Source organism: Salmo salar, chromosome 14 (genome assembly GCF_965601325.2).
Source record: "Salmo salar chromosome 14, fSalSal1, whole genome shotgun sequence".
Classification (NCBI taxonomy): Eukaryota; Metazoa; Chordata; class Actinopteri; order Salmoniformes; family Salmonidae; genus Salmo; species Salmo salar.
In genome coordinates this window covers 25,234,321-25,250,840 of record NC_138304.1, presented here as the reverse complement: position 1 = coordinate 25,250,840, position 16,520 = coordinate 25,234,321, and the positions used below count along the sequence as shown (strand labels likewise).

Here is a 16,520-nt window from a genome sequence, read left to right as displayed (position 1 = left end):
TTTATCACCTGCCACGGGAAACCTATTTTGTCCCTTTTCTTTGAAAAATGTGCTTTAAACCATTTTTTCTGTATTTCTAAACAGTTTCCTCAAACAATATACAGTACAACTTTCCTCAAACAATATAAGGAAACCTTTGCTTCCAACATGGTACCCATTAATATTCTCTCTCTGAATTCTAGTCCATAACTGGAGTTTCAAAACCTTGACTATGAAACATCAAGTTCAACTTCAATGCATAACAAAACGAAAAGGAAAAGCCAAACAATGTGAAAACTTCTCACGCTAGTGAAAAAATATATTTTTAGATAATGATAATGCCTCGTGCCTCAATACACAAATGACTATGCATAATACAGTACACTGAATGTACAACTTACCTGGTGAAAGCTATGATCCCTTATTGATGTCACTTGTTAAATCCACTTTAATCAGTGTAGATGAAGGGGAGGAGACAGGTTAAAGAAGGATGTTTAAGTGTTGAGAAAATTGAGCCGTGGATTGTGTATGTGTGCCATTCAGAGGGTGGCAAACCAGGCAGGATATAACCTCACCCACTTTGTCAAAGCACAGCCCCCACACCACTAGAGGGATATCTTCAAACCACCAACTTGCTACCCTGAGACAAGGCAGAGTATAGCCGACGAAGATCTCCCCCACGGCACGAACCCGAGGGGAGCGCCAACCCGGACAGGAAGATCACGTCAGTTACTCAACCCACTCAAGTGATGTACCCCTCCTAGGGACGGCATAGAAGAGCATCAGTAAGCCAGTGACTCAGCCCCCGATATAGGGTTTGAGGCAGAGAATCCCAGTGGAGAGAGGGGAACCGGCCAGGCAGAGAAAGCAAGGGCTAACTTGCTTCTCTTGTCATAACTTTCAATTGTCTATGGAGTTAACTTTTCTGGGTTTAAACATTTGTGCAACCAGTCTATAAGCTAGCTATCACTGCATACAAAAATGCCACGTGTTTTCATGTTAGGCAAGGCCAAGTATGTCTTGTTAGATACTTTTTAGTTATCAGTTTAACATTCGTACACTACCATTCAAAAGTTTAAGGTCACTTAGAAATGTCCTTGTTTTTGAAAGAAAAGCACATTCTTTGTCCATTAAAATAAAATACAATTGATCAGAAATACAGTGTAGACATTGTTAATGTTGTAAATGACTATTGTAGCTGGAAACGTCAACAGTGAAGAGGCGACTCCAGGATGCTGGCCTTCTTGGCAGAGTTCCTGTGTCCAGTGTCTGTGTTCTTTGACCATCTTAATCTTTTATTTTTATTGGCCAGTCTGAGATATGGCTTTTTCTTTGCAACTCTGCCTAGAAGGCCAGCATCCCGGAGTCACCTCTTCATTGTTGACGTTGAAACTGGTGTTTTGCGGGTACTATTTAATGAATCTGCCAGTTGAGGACTTGTGAGGCGTCTGTTAATCAAACTAGACACTCTAATGTACTTGTCCTCTTGCACAGTTGTGCACCGGGGCCTCCCACTCCTCGTTCTATTCTGGTTAGAGCCAGTATGCTCTGTTCTGTGAAGGGAGTAGTACACAGCGTTGTACGAAATCTTCAGTTTCTTGGCAATTTCTTGCATGGAATAGCCTTCATTTCTCAGAACAAGAATAGAAATGAGTTTCAGAAAAAAGTTATTTGTTTCTGGCCATTCTGAGCCTGTAATTGAACCCACAAATGCTGATGCTCCAGATACTCAACTATTCTAAAGAATGACAGTTTTATTGATTCTTTAATAAGAACGACAGTTTTTAGCTGTGCTAACATAATTGCAAAAGGGTTTGATCAATTAGCCTTTTAAAATGATAAACTTGGATTAGCTAACACAACGGGCCTCTGTACACCTATGTAGATATTCCATAAAACATCTGCCATTTCCAGCTACAATAGTCATTTACAACATTAACAATGTCTACACTGTATTTCTGATCAATTTGATAGTATATTAATGGACAAAAAATTTGCTTTTCTTTCAAAAACAAGGACATTTCTAAATGATCCCAAACTTTTGAAGTCTATTCCACGAGAGATGAAACAGGATTTTGGAAGGAAACACAGTAGTTGCTGAAGGGTGTTTACAGAGCTAAGCTAGCCGTTAAGTGAATCCTCAGTTAATCAGGATGCCAACTCTCACTCAGCAGTCTCAGGTAGGATTAACCTGAACCCAGCGGACTACAGGCCCTTTCCACAGTTATTAATCTGGGTTTGCCAGTTCCCAGCAGGGCAAGGGTTTGAAAAAATTGGCAGTGAATATCTATGACTATCTGACATTTCTGCATGCCAAATAAGACAGTTGATTAAAATCTATAAATCCGTCTCTTAGCACTGGCCGCTATAAATTAGAGCCCTGGATTTAGAGGCAATAACATGAGACAGTCTCTCTAGTGGAGTGATGGGGACCAAAAAAATTACCTAATTCAAATGTATCTGCACAATGACATGCCACTTGCTCTTTCTATAGAGGTGGACATTAAGCAGACATGTTTAAGCTTGAAAGGAGACTTTTCTTTCTGCCTGCCTGCCAGACTCAAGGATCTTTAACTGCTTTTATCTCTTGCATTTCATTGAGAGGCAGGGTTCAATGAAGAACAGTTCTATAGATTAGTCAGAAAGCAGCAGGTAGTGAACTAGCGATGGGCAACATTTAAAATCAAATGGCTTTTACCCTAAAACGCATCCAAAAAAGTTTGATCTGCACAGTCCATTCAGTCAGTTATTTATTTTCAAAAAATGTACAACATTAGCAACGCCTTAAAATAAGCCCATCATGCACTCCTGGCTGGGAGCTGAGAGCAGTGTTGTGTTTTTCCCATGCTTTCAAAGAGTAAATGTATCCATCAAAGGCAGCATAAAAGAACTGACAGTTCAAGTAATGTGCTGTAGGCAGGCCATGTCTTATTAAGAGGTTTTTAATGGCTTTATGGCTCGTGGCAAACACAACAACAGCCTTCTGGAGACACTCATAACCTGCTACTGCACTTCCACTTCTCATAGCAGCGAAGGTAAAGAGGCATACAAGCCGCCGCTGATTTGCTACAAGACCCATTCCCTCAATGGAAACATTCCTCATGCTATACACATCATAAGCACCTTAGATATGTATCCCTGCCTATCAGAGATTGTTGCAAGGAGGTACAGATTCTCAAGACCAAATCAATCTACAATACTTGAGAAAACACTTTATAGTATTGTTGGATAAAAAGCAAGAGACAGTTAAATTAATTCATTTTACAAACCTTTTTTGAGCATTACAGTACAGAACCTTGCAGCAAACCGCCACATTAGATGTGAGAAACAATAGACATGATTTTAGATCGGTTGGCTAACACTTTATACACAGGGCCTTTATACACCTAGGGCCTTTATATAGGGTTTATAAAGCGTATAAAGGGTACCTTAATAGAAAGTATTACCAATCTATCTGTATCAGTATAGTGAGGCATTTCAATAAAGATAGCATCTATTACATCTTGTGACTACCTACAGTACCCCCACTCTCTCCTTGGACTGCAGCCCACTCATAAGCAGAGAGGTGTGGGGAGCAGAGAGGAGTGGGGAGCAGAGAGTTGTGGGGAGCAGAGTGTGTTTGTGGTGGGAGGTAAGGACAGGAGGCCAGTCATGGATTTCCTACAGGTTGAAACACAGAGGCAGAGAGCGTGAGAGAGGGAAAGTGCCCTCCTCAATCAATTGTTATTGACCCGTATTACAGTAGGGATGGGCTTAGGAATGTGCCTACCTCTGAGATAAAAACAAATATTAGTTTTTTGCTTGTTTGGTACCCCTGCCTGTTATACAGTACAATATGCTGCCCTCAGTAACAAGTAAGATGTCGTGTCAATTAACATTGTGAAAAATGTTTGGGTCGGCAATTGGAAGGTTCATTACTTGAGTAGCCTTAGGAATGAGTGCTTAGGTGAGATCATTGGAAACTATAACACAATCAATGTAGCCATCTATTTGCCCAGCTTTCTTAACCTACAAAGGAACCTAAAGGCTTCCTTAGATATTTGTCAGTTGATTTCAGATCGGATGCCGTCATACAATCTTCATGGATTTGGTTCCCAGTTCTACTGAATTCTGCCTTGTTCATATAGTTAAGGCTCAAATGACCAAACAGAGGCATACATTACGTTCCTTACCAAACTCATTTTTAGATTAGTGAGTCACAGAGATCACTTACAGTAACAACTGACCTAAGTATGGAGGACCCACATTCGGGGAGATCATTTAGGGGAAACAAGGTGGATTAATGGGGAGTGTTCAAGGTCCACAAGCAATATGTTGAAAGTTATTCCCTCCTGTGCCTCAGAATATTTACTGCATGACTCACTCAATGAATTTGGCAAATTAACTCTGGCATTACAAGCTCTCTGCATTCTATATATAACGTATGCATCTGGGATGGAAATGCAACTAAGACCGACAATTTCCGTGATGAAGCTATAGTAGGAAGTATTGGTTATTTATTTGACAGACTCTTAAAGTGTGTTGAAAAGTTTGCACACATAAATAAACACATTTTCTAATTAGCTGATTAGCTGAGACAATATCTCACAATGAGTTCTGCTGTGCACCACAGTTCTCACGGAGACCTACATCAGGCCTTTGTTCTGCCAGTCAGCTTGATAGTGTCTTGACAACGGCACAGGCAGACTTCTGAAGGCTTCTGTCACAACTGTCACAAAACATCTGAGACACTCCTATCACTTCAGAGACGACATTGCCTCTCTGGACGGAGGACGGGACACAACCAAAAGTATTTTTGTATGCGCATAGAGTTCTGACTGACAATGTGTTAGCCGGCAAATATCTGACCTTTCGATTACGGTTTATAAACCAAGGCAGCTCATGGAGGTTGATTTCTCTGCTTGGATGAGGCAGCAATAGATGGTTATATAGACGTGTAGATGCCACACCACAGGCAGTATTCCACTTCATCATCGTCCGGGACAAGGTTATTGGCTGTGAAGCCAACCAACCCTCTGGTGGTGTCTAGACTAAAAGTGGACTGTGCTGGCCTGGCTGTCAGATGTGGATTGGCATATTGGACTGGCCTGTAGAAGAGGCCAGGATCTGATCAATGCATTGGGATGCATTGGGCCGTTGGGCTGTTGGGGCTGTGTGGAGGGGGAGCATGGGGCGCATTGAGGGTTCTGCCTGCCCTTGAACACATGCTGTCTCTAAACAGAGATCAATTGGCCCAGTTTTGTCTGTGGAAGTAGTGCACAGAACGGATGTGTATCAGGGGAACTGTTGGTGAATCAGTCCTAAAATCAGCCTCATGTTCTTTCTCTCCTCAGAGGGGAACACTTGAACACCAGGGATTTTACTTGATGTACTCTGGCATTCTACCATAACACATTCTCTGTCAATGAATGTACTACTTCAAAGATCCGTATTTCACAGAAAAACCCTCATGACCTATACTGTCTATTCTTTATTGATTCTTTTTTGCTTTGTTATCAGATGAGAGTTCCGCTTCATGGATCATCAATGTGCAACTCAGAAAGCATCAACTGATATAGCTGAAATTGCTACAGTACATGAACCGAGAAGTCTTTTTATCTGGAATCTTAAATTGTCTTTTTTCACCATTGTTAAATGATATTTGTTGGCTTCAAACTAAAGAAATTACGGACACCTGCACCTCTTTGGACATTTTCCTTTTTACAAATTTGAGGAACGGCAACTACATAGTGAGACCCAACAGCATTCATATACTGTAATGGGAGGATGCTGTCCTCAATACTGATGGCAAGGTCACAATAATGAAGTCCTCTTTTTAAATCAGTATTCATTAAGCCTCTAATTCAAGACAACTAGGAGAAATTATTTGCATTTTAATATATGTTTCACCTTCCTGCACTGGCTGCATACAATGAGTGCTCAAATAAGATAGCAGAGAACACAAACATAAGAATAAGAAGCTACCTTTGTACTGTATGTAAAAGGTCCCACAGATGGACCCTGTGAGCATATGGCTCTGCTGGAGATGAGAGCATCCATCATCTGCAACGTTGAGAGTGAAAATGAGGAATTCATTATTCTATTTTTAGGATTTTACATGGGGAGGATACTACTTTGTTATCGCCCAACCAAATTTGTTGGCAGAGTTGATTTTTAAAGGCAATGGATTACTCCATCTGGGAGTCATTTACTGCTAAGGTCAAAAGTAATCGAAAGTCATTTTTACTGGAGGCTGTTTTCCATACAGTGTGAAATACTGTCTACTCAACTATGGTGCATGGTGGCCACTCACTCGAATCACCACGGAAACTCTCTGCTGAACCCTAAACTTTGGCTGAACGTTTAGAAAGTAGTTTAAAATGATTATCATAGCAATACTTAGAAATGGTCATCAATTGTTTAACAAATATCTACTTACTCAATAGCTACTCGAACATGCTGTATTGTAAATCGTTACTTTAATTGCAACTTTCCATATTGCGTCATGCAGTTATTTTTTATATCTCCTGGGCTAGAAACTATGAACTCACAGGAACTCAGGGCAACTATATAGTGTCACCAGCAGAGGGAGTAGCCTACAACCATGAAACAATTCACAAGGCCAGAGGTTACATCCCAATCAATCCCAATCAACTGCACTACTTCCCTAAGTATTACAGTAGATAAGGAATAGGGTACTATTTGGGATACAGACAGGGAAATGGCAACTAAAGGGTAAAAATCCCTCACCATCAACCCCAATTACACTTTTTAACATGTTGAAGTCTGGACATAAGTTCACCTGAGAAAACAAGCTTTTTTGGACTATCATTAGATACATACAACTGTGGCCTATCTGATACTACTAGTGTTTAACGCATTGTCACTTCGCCTGAAGTCAAAACCACTGATAACAATTTCATTTGTTTTTTTGTTTCCTGTTTTGTTGGATTGCATTAATTTTAAATGACATGGGGATCATCATAATGGCACGTTACAACGAAGGCATACAAAAACTGGCAAGACCTAAACCATACCATCATACCCAGCAAGTCAAGTCAATTGGCAGGAGACCTTGCAAAGAATGTGAAAGGTTTTTGATATTCATATAAATTAACATAATATACACTATGTTGGTTAAAACCTCTTCAGTTTGTGTCTTCAGTTTGCATATAAATAGTGTTTTGTCTCTAAGCAACTATGTACTCTCAGTCAGCTATGCTCCAATGCTCATATGTCCATATGCATACCTGCCATCACAATCGTAATTGAAAGTCAATATACCTATATGAAAGTTTATAAATAAGTGTTTTAGATTAGTCTTTATCACCTACAGTGTCAATCTAAACTATACTGAGAGCATAGAGGGAAAAAGAAAGAATATAATATGACAGATGAACTAACTGGTTTAACCGACTTGTATAACACTAACAGGAAAAGTATTTCAGATAATTCCCTGGATAATGTATGCATGCATTGAGGATATGGCAGCAGCTGATGGACTGAACAGAAACACATTGGTTTAATGTGAAACTTAACCAAGAGAAGTAAACAAATTCTGATAAATGCTCTGCCCAGTGTGACAATAAATAAGTCAATGAAAGTGGTCCATCGTGTGAAAAACGTTAATTAATGTTCTTAACTAGATAATGATAGCTTCCTCGTTGTCATGCAACAAGGCAGGTAATTTGATTTCATGGACTGAGACTTTGAATTTACTTTATCACGAGGAGGAGACCAACAAAATGCAATGACGTGGAGAATTATTAGTCTCACGGCTGAATTTTGACATGGTTGAAATCCAATCACTTAAGTCAATGTGATCTATTCAGAATTGAACTTCTACGGATTATTAAATATGTATAAAAATGTTACTTTCCATCAGACCTGCGTTCAAATACTATTTCAAATATTTCAGTCACATACACTCAGTGTACAAAACATTAGGAACGTCTTCCTCATATTGAGTTGCACCCCTTTTGCCCTCAGATAGCCTCAATTTGTCGGGCATGGACTCTACAAGGTGACAAAAGTGTTCCACAGGGATAATGGCCCATGCTGACTCCAAATCTTCCCACAGGTGTGTCAAGTTGGCTGGATGTCCTTTGGGTGGTGGATCATTCTTGATACACACGGAAATCTGTTGAGCGTGAAAAACCTTGCATCGTTGCAATTCTTGACACACTTAAACTGGTGCACCTGGCACATACTACCATACCCAGTTCAAAGGTACTTAAATATTTTGCCTTGCCCATTCACCCTCTGAATGGCACACATACACAATCCATGTCTCAATTGTCTCAACACTTACAAATCCTTCTTTAACCTGTCTCCTTCCCTTTATCTAGACTGATTGAAGTAGATTTAACAAGTGACATCAATAAGGGATCATACACTGCCTTGCAAAAGTATTCACCCCCTTGGCGTTTTTCCTATTTTGTTGCATTACAACCTGTAATTTAAATAGATTTTTATTTGGATTTCATATAATGGACATACACAAAATAGTCCAAATTGGCAAAGCGAAATGAAAAAAATTCAAAAAATTCAAAAAACAAGAAAATGGAAAAGTGGTGTGTGCATATGTATTCACCCCCTTTCCTATGAAGCACCTAAATACGATCTGTAAGCAACCAATTACCTTCAGAAGTCACATAATTAGTGAAATAAAGTCCACCTGTGTGTAATCTAAGTGTCACATGATCTGTCACATGATTTCAGTATATATACACCTGTTCTGAAAGTCCCAGAGTCTGCAACACTAAGCAAGGGGCACCACCAAGCAAGCGGCACCATGAAGAACAGGTCAGGGACAAAGTTGTGGAGAAGTACAGATCAGGGTTGGTTCATAAAAAAATATCAGAAACTTTGAACATCCCATGGAGCACCATTAAATCCATTATTAAAACATTTAAAGAATATGGCACCACAACAAACCTGCCAAGAGAGGGCCGCCCACCAAAACTCATGGACCAGGCAAGGAGGGCATTAATCAGAGAGGCAACAAAGAGACCAAAGCTAACCCTGAAGGAGCTGCAAAGCTCCACAGCGGAGATTGGAGTATCTGTCCGTAGGACCACTTTAAGCTGTACACACCACAGAGCTGGGCTTTACGGAAGAGTGGCCAGAAAAAGCCATTGCTTAAAGACAAAAACAAGCAAACACGTTTGGTGTTCGCCAAAAGACATAAAAGATAGAAGCTACTCTGGTCAGGTGGGACTAAAATGTAGGTTTTTGGCCATCAAGGAAAACGCTATGTCTGGCACAAACCCAACACCTCCCATCACCCCGAGAACACCATCCCCAAAGTGAAGCATGGTGGTGGCAGCATCATGATGTGGGGATGTTTTTCATCGACAGGGATTGGGAAACTGCTCAGAATTGAAGGAATGATGGATGGTGCTAAATACAGGGAAATTCTTGAGGGAAACCTGTTTCTGTCTTTCAGAGATTTGAGACTGGGACGGAGGTTCACCTTCCAGCAGGACAATGACCCTAAGCATACTGCTAAAGCAACACTCGAGTGGTTTAAGGGGAAACATTTAAATGTCTTGGAATGGGCTAGTCAAGCCCAGACCTCAATCCAATTGAGAATCTGTGGTATGACTTAAAGATTTCTGTACACCAGTGGAACCCATCCAACATGAAGGAGCTGGAGCAGTTTTGCCTTGAAGAATGGGCAAAAATCCCAGTGGTAGATGTGCCAAGCTTATAGAGACATTCCCCAAGAGACTTGCAGCTGTAATTGCTGCAAAAGTGGCTCTACAAAGAATTGACTTGGGGGGGGGGGGGGTGAATACAATAGTTATGCACGCTCAAGTTTTCCGTTTTTTTGTCTTATTTCTTGTTTGCATCACAATAAAAAATATTTTGCGTCTTCTAAGTGATAGGCATGTTGTGTAAATCAAATGATACAAACCCCCCAAAAATCCAGGTTGTAAGGCAACAAAATAGGAAAAATGCCAAGGAGGTGAATACTTTCGCAAGACACTGTAGCTTTCACCTGGATTCACCTTTTCAGTCTATGTCATGGAAAGAGAAGGTGTTCCTAATGGTTTGTACACTTAGATGTCTCACTTTTTAATACATTTTAAAATGTAAAATACACTGACGCAAATACACTCCCATGCATTTAACCCAGGTATTTGAAAATGAATTTGAAAAAGTTATAGATTTTTGTTACAAATAACAACTCAAATACTCAAATAAAAGTATTTGTTTTGGGTTGTGTATTTCAAAATACTCAAATACACAGAAAAGTATTTTTAATACCAGATACTCAAAAACATATGTTTGAACCCAGGTCTGCTTTCCACAACAAATATCATGACTATGCATTTCAGTTAGGCATATACATTATAATTAGATATTTACCTTTTCTATGATAGGAACTTTGTTTCACATAAATCCTATTTGATACTATCACACATTCACAACATCCTTTAATAATCTATGGTGTCATCACAATGAGAAATTAAATATATTTTCAGTAACCAGAAATGCGGAAAACACAAATATTTCTATAATTCTACAGTGGGGGTAGTCTAGTCTACAGTATTCCTCTATCTGCAGATATTAAGATTCCATTTGAATTGAGAACGCTCAGCAGTTTCCCCAGTTCTCTTTCACAAGTTCACATTTTTGCTGGCAACAATAGACATTCCATGGTAACTGTTCGTGTTTGCTGTCTATTCAATGGCAGAGGACATTATTCAGGCTATTGACCTCTGCAAGCCATTTAATAACTATGGAAGAAAACAACAACAGCTGAATTGAAGTGCAAATATGGTCTGTACTGGGTTGTGCGTTGTACTAAATGGTTTGGGAAATGTCATATTCACTCAAATAAAATGAAAGGAAAATAAGAAAATGTGCTTTAATTCAACTAAAATGGACAGCATATACTGTGTAGACTTCTTTAATTCAACTAAAATGGACAGCACATATTGTGTAGACATCTTTCCCCTAATGGTACGGCATGCACGTTGTGACAAGCCATTGCATTGATAGGACTGAATTGTGAGACTGATCACAGAAAGGGCTAACAAGTTCTGTACTTTGAACCAAGCATGAGTGCTTTCCAATTGGGACTCCTTTGGGTTTGTGTGAACCATAGTTTCTTATTACTCCACTACATGGACTTCCTCAACCCAGTGCTACTGGCTATACACCCTCGAAAACACCACCAACCCAGACATCCATTAACAGCATCTATCATGTAGACAGAAGTGCTGAGTGGCTATTACTCCTCAGCAGCCCACATAAAGCCAGGCAATTAAATGCTATTGGCCAATTGCTATTGGCTCTACACTTTTTTTGATAACAAAAATATATTTATTTTATTTTATTTAACCTTTATATAACTAGGCAAGTCAGTTAAGAACAAATTCTTATTTACAATGACGGCCTACCAAAAGGCAAAAGGCCTCTTGCGGGAACGGGGGCCAGGGATTAAAAATAAAAATGGATAGCATATATACATATATACTGTAGTGTGCTGTGTTTTGTTGTTTTACTGCATTGATTGATAGGAACTAGGGAACATAAATATTTCGCTGCACCCGCCATAACAACTGCTAAACTGTGCAACATTTGATTTGATTTTCTACTTTGCTTCAGTCTCAAATGGCACCTTATTTAGTGCAATACTTTTGAGGTGGTCTATAGGGGTGTCTATAGGGGGGTCTATAGGGGAGTCCATAGGGGGGTCTATAGGGGTGTCTATAGGGGGGTCTATAGGGGGGTCTATAGGGGTGTCTATGGGGGTCTATAGGGGGGTCAATAGGGGGGTATATAGGGGGGTATATAGGGGGGTCTATAGGGGTGTCTATAGGGGGGTCTATAGGGGGGTCTGTAGAGGGTGTCTATAGGGGTGTCTATTGGGGTGTCTATAGGGGGGTCCATAGGAGGGGGGGGTCTATAGGGGGGTTGATAGGGGTGTCTATGGGGGGGCATAGGGGGTTCATAGGGGGGCACATAGGGGGTCCATAGGGGGGCCCATAGGGGGTCTACAGGGGGTCTATAAGGGGGTCTATAGGAGGGTGGAGTCTATAGGGGGGTGATAGGGGGGTCTATAGGGGGGCATAGGGGGGGCCATAGGGGGTTTATAGGGGGGCCCATAGGGAGTCTATAGGGGGGCCCATAGGGGGTCTACAGGGGGGTCTATAAGGGGGTCCATAAGGGGGTCCATAGGGCTCTGGTCAAAAGTAGTTGGGGTCATTTGGAGCAGAGGCCCCTTGGTCACTGCTTTGAAATGGAGATGGAGAATTGAAGACTGTGACAGTTCCTGTGAATTTGGAGCTGATGAAGTACCTCTCATCAGGGCCATGGACTGCATCAATGGGGATCCTACAAGGAAATAACAGGTACTCAATGTGTCCACTCTGAGTATTTTCACAGGGAATATTTATGATCACTTTTCAAGTTCAGTGGGCACCTACATGGTCATTGACACTCTAGATGGATGCCTCTTTAATATTGTCTATTACGATAGACTATGTCTGTGCTGTAAAGTATGTAGGGTGGTTATCTGATGTATCCTGGCTGAACCTGGATTCTTTGTGGAGGCCTCTGTAAGGTACAATACTTGTAAGGAAAGATACAGTATGTCTAATGTCTGTCCTGTATGTAGGGTAGTTACTGAATCTAACACAAAGGTCTATCCCTCTTTGGCTGGGTCCTACCATTGAACATTGCCATCTTGGCAACTGTGGGTTTCTCCTACGTTACAGTTGGAAAAAGGTCTCATTCATTAAAGGCCGCCCCGACTTTCCCAGACAACTAAAAATAAACCACCAATCAAGCAGGAGATGTAGGTACACAATGCAGCAAACCATGACGAGCAGCGAGCTCCAGTTGAAATTACAAATGCCTCTGTGTCTCATTAGGCAGGTAAATTACATTAAATCTCATCTAAAACCATATTCAGAAGGTGTACAGTCCTTTTCCAAGTTTCTGTGGAGCTGACAGATTCTCAGCCATTGAAGGTGTTCCATTATTCAAAGCTACCCAGAGAGAGAGAGGGGTGGGAACAAAGAATACCACAGCATTATTCATGTCTACACATCTGTATGTATGCAGTGTCTGCCTACTGTAGGTACATAGTACAGGGAAAGGTTATAATTTCAGCTGAGGCAATTGACTAGTGTTCTTTAAGCTATACACAACCTTCAATGTCAGTTGAGAACAAATTCTTATTTACAATGATGGCCTACCCCAGCCAAACCCTCCCCTAATTGCACACCACCCTATGTGACTCCTGATCACGGCTTGTTGTGAAACAGACCAGGATCGAACCAGGGTCTGTAGTGACACCTCTAGCACTGAGATGCAGTGCCTTAGACCGCTGTGCCACTCAGGAGCCCATACAAATATAGGATCTTAATTTGATCACCTTGTTGCGGAATAACGTTTTTGAGGTTTCTGAAGTTTATCATTTCCACTTTCAAATTTCAGACTTGATTTGAAAATCAAACAATCCGTACAAAAAATGTCCATTAATTATAATCCAAATAATAATGAATGTTTCCTGTTGATGCAGGATTATTTCCTGTTGTAGCAAACTGCCTCAAATTAAGATCCTAGGTCCTGAAATATAACAATACATGAAGAAAAAGACAAGTCATCAAGATAGACACTACACAGGATCCACGACCAAAAGAAAGACGTGTAGAACAACTTAAAATAAATCTAATTTAGATCACTTCTCTACCAGCATTGAACAATCTTACAAAAGGAAAAACAACACATTCCAACATAATGCATTCATTCAATAATAAATCCTCTTTTAAAATAACAATTGCAGGTCTCAGACTTGATTCACAATCGTATATCAATGATTGCAGGGAGCCAATTCCTTTTTTGTCCAATGACTAACCTTCCTGTTGCTGACCATGCTTGGATTGATCCGAGAACACTTGCAACCTCTGCACCTTTAACATCTGATCTATACCTCTCACACACAGCACATCTGATCTATCCCTCTCACACACAGCACATCTGATCTATCCTTCTCACACAGCACATCTGATCTATCCCTCTCACATACAGCACATCTGAAGTATCCCTCTCACACACAGCACATCACATCTGATCTATCCCTCTCACACACAGCACCTCTGATCTATCCTTCTCACACACAGCACATCTGAAGTATCCCTCTCACACACAGCACATCACATCTGATCTATCCCTCTCACACACAGCACATCTGATCTATCCTTCTCACACACAGCACATCTGATCTATCCCTCTCACACACATCACATCTGATCTATCCCTCTCACACACAGCACATCTGATCTATCCCTCTCACACACAGCACATCTGATCTATCCTTCTCACACACAGCACATCTGATCTATCCCTCTCACACACATCACATCTGATCTATCCCTCTCACACACAGCCCATCTGATCTATCCTTCTCACACACAGCACATCTGATCTATCCCTCTCACACACATCACATCTGATCTATCCCTCTCACACACAGCACATCTGATCTATCCTTCTCACACACAGCACATCTGATCTATCCCTCTCACACACAGCACATCTGATCTATCCCTCTCACACACAGCACATCTGATCTATCCTTCTCACACACAGCACATCTGATCTATCCCTCTCACACATAGCACATCTGAAGTATCCCTCTCACACACAGCACATCACATCTGATCTATCCCTCTCACACACAGCACCTCTGATCTATCCTTCTCACACACAGCACATCTGATCTATCCCTCTCACACACAGCACATCTGAAGTATCCCTCTCACATACAGCACATCACATCTGATCTATCCCTCTCACACACAGCACATCTGATCTATCCCTCTCACACACAGCACATCTGAAGTATCCCTCTCACACACAGCACATCACATCTGATCTATCCCTCTCACACACAGCACCTCTGATCTATCCTTCTCACACACAGCACATCTGATCTATCCCTCTCACACACAGCACATCTGATCTATCCCTCTCACACACAGCACATCTGATCTATCCCTCTCACACACATCACATCTGATCTATCCCTCTCACACACATCACATCTGATCTATCCCTCTCACACACAGCACATCTGATCTATCCCTCTCACACACAGCACATCTGATCTATCCCTCTCACACACAGCACATCTGATCTATCCCTCTCACACACATCACATCTGATCTATCCCTCTCACACACAGCACATCTGATCTATCCCTCTCACACACAGCACATCTGAACTATCCCTCTCACACACAGCACATCTGATCTATCCCTCTCACACACAGCACATCTGAACTATCCCTCTCACACACAGCACATCTGATCTATCCCTCTCACACACATCACATCTGATCTATCCCTCTCACACACAGCACATCTGATCTATCCCTCTCACACACAGCACATCTGATCTATCCCTCTCACACACAGCACATCTGAACTATCCCTCTCACACACAGCACATCACATCTGATCTATCCTTCTCACACACAGCACATCACATCTGATCTATCCCTCTCACACACAGCACATCTGATCTATCCTTCTCACACACACCACATCTGATCTATCCCTCTCATACACAGCACATCTGATCTATCCCTCTCACACACAGCACATTTGATCTATCCCTCTCACACACAACACGTCTGATCTATCCCTCTCACACACACAACACATCTAATCTATCCCTCTCACACACAGCAGATCTGATCTATCCCTTTCACACATAGCCAGAGTGGCACTCAACTTATTCAAGCCCTGTTAGCACAAGATACAAATTTAATATTATCAATCAAACTAGTCATAACTCAAGTATGTATGATGCATTGCTGCAATCACTTTGCATGTTTGATACTAAAGTGTCTCATTGGTCATTGGTAATTGACCAGATGCACTGAAATCACCTCCCTAACCTTTCCTACTGATTTGTTTGGACTAGTGATGTTGAGTGATGATAACAAACACTTAGTTGGCCTGAGCCATCTGGATGTGCAAGGTACGCACATACTGTACATTGTTGCATGGCAAATCAATGCCTCAAGTGTGTCCCAAATGGTACCCTATTCCCTACATAGTGCACTACTTTTGACCTGGTCAAACGTAGTGTACTATATAAATAATATTGTACCATTTAGGATGTACTCTCGCAGTCTGGCTGCAGACAGGGCCCAGGTAGAAAGCACAGGGTTCCTTCCTATCGCAGCAGGCTCTGTGGCATTCACGACATACAATACGCCTTTAGAATCCCCCCAAATCAATGCACATTTGCAACAATCACTGTCCGGTTCCTATCTGAAGTAATTAGAAAGGCAAACATGGATGGAGGAAGACCAGGGATGCTTCCCAAATTATTTTAAACATTTTTATTTTGCATACATGGCAGCTGAATTGCATATACAAGTCCAAAAACATCTACAATCAACAATAAATGGTGAGAGTAATGGAACTGGAAGGTATGATGGATGATCGGGGAAGCATATCTGATGGCAGTGCGATCGGAAGAAGCATTGATGGTCTGATTATCAGATGAGCAGAGGAGAGAGCCGGTCAGAG

General features: G+C 41.2%; 1 protein-coding gene across 3 annotated transcripts in view; it reads right to left on the bottom strand.

Moving 5' to 3' along the window:
- LOC106569075 (tenascin-R) overlaps nt 1-16,520 on the bottom strand; it is a 127,519-nt gene that overhangs the window by 69,554 nt on the left and 41,445 nt on the right. The gene's annotated exons all lie outside the window — the stretch shown is intronic.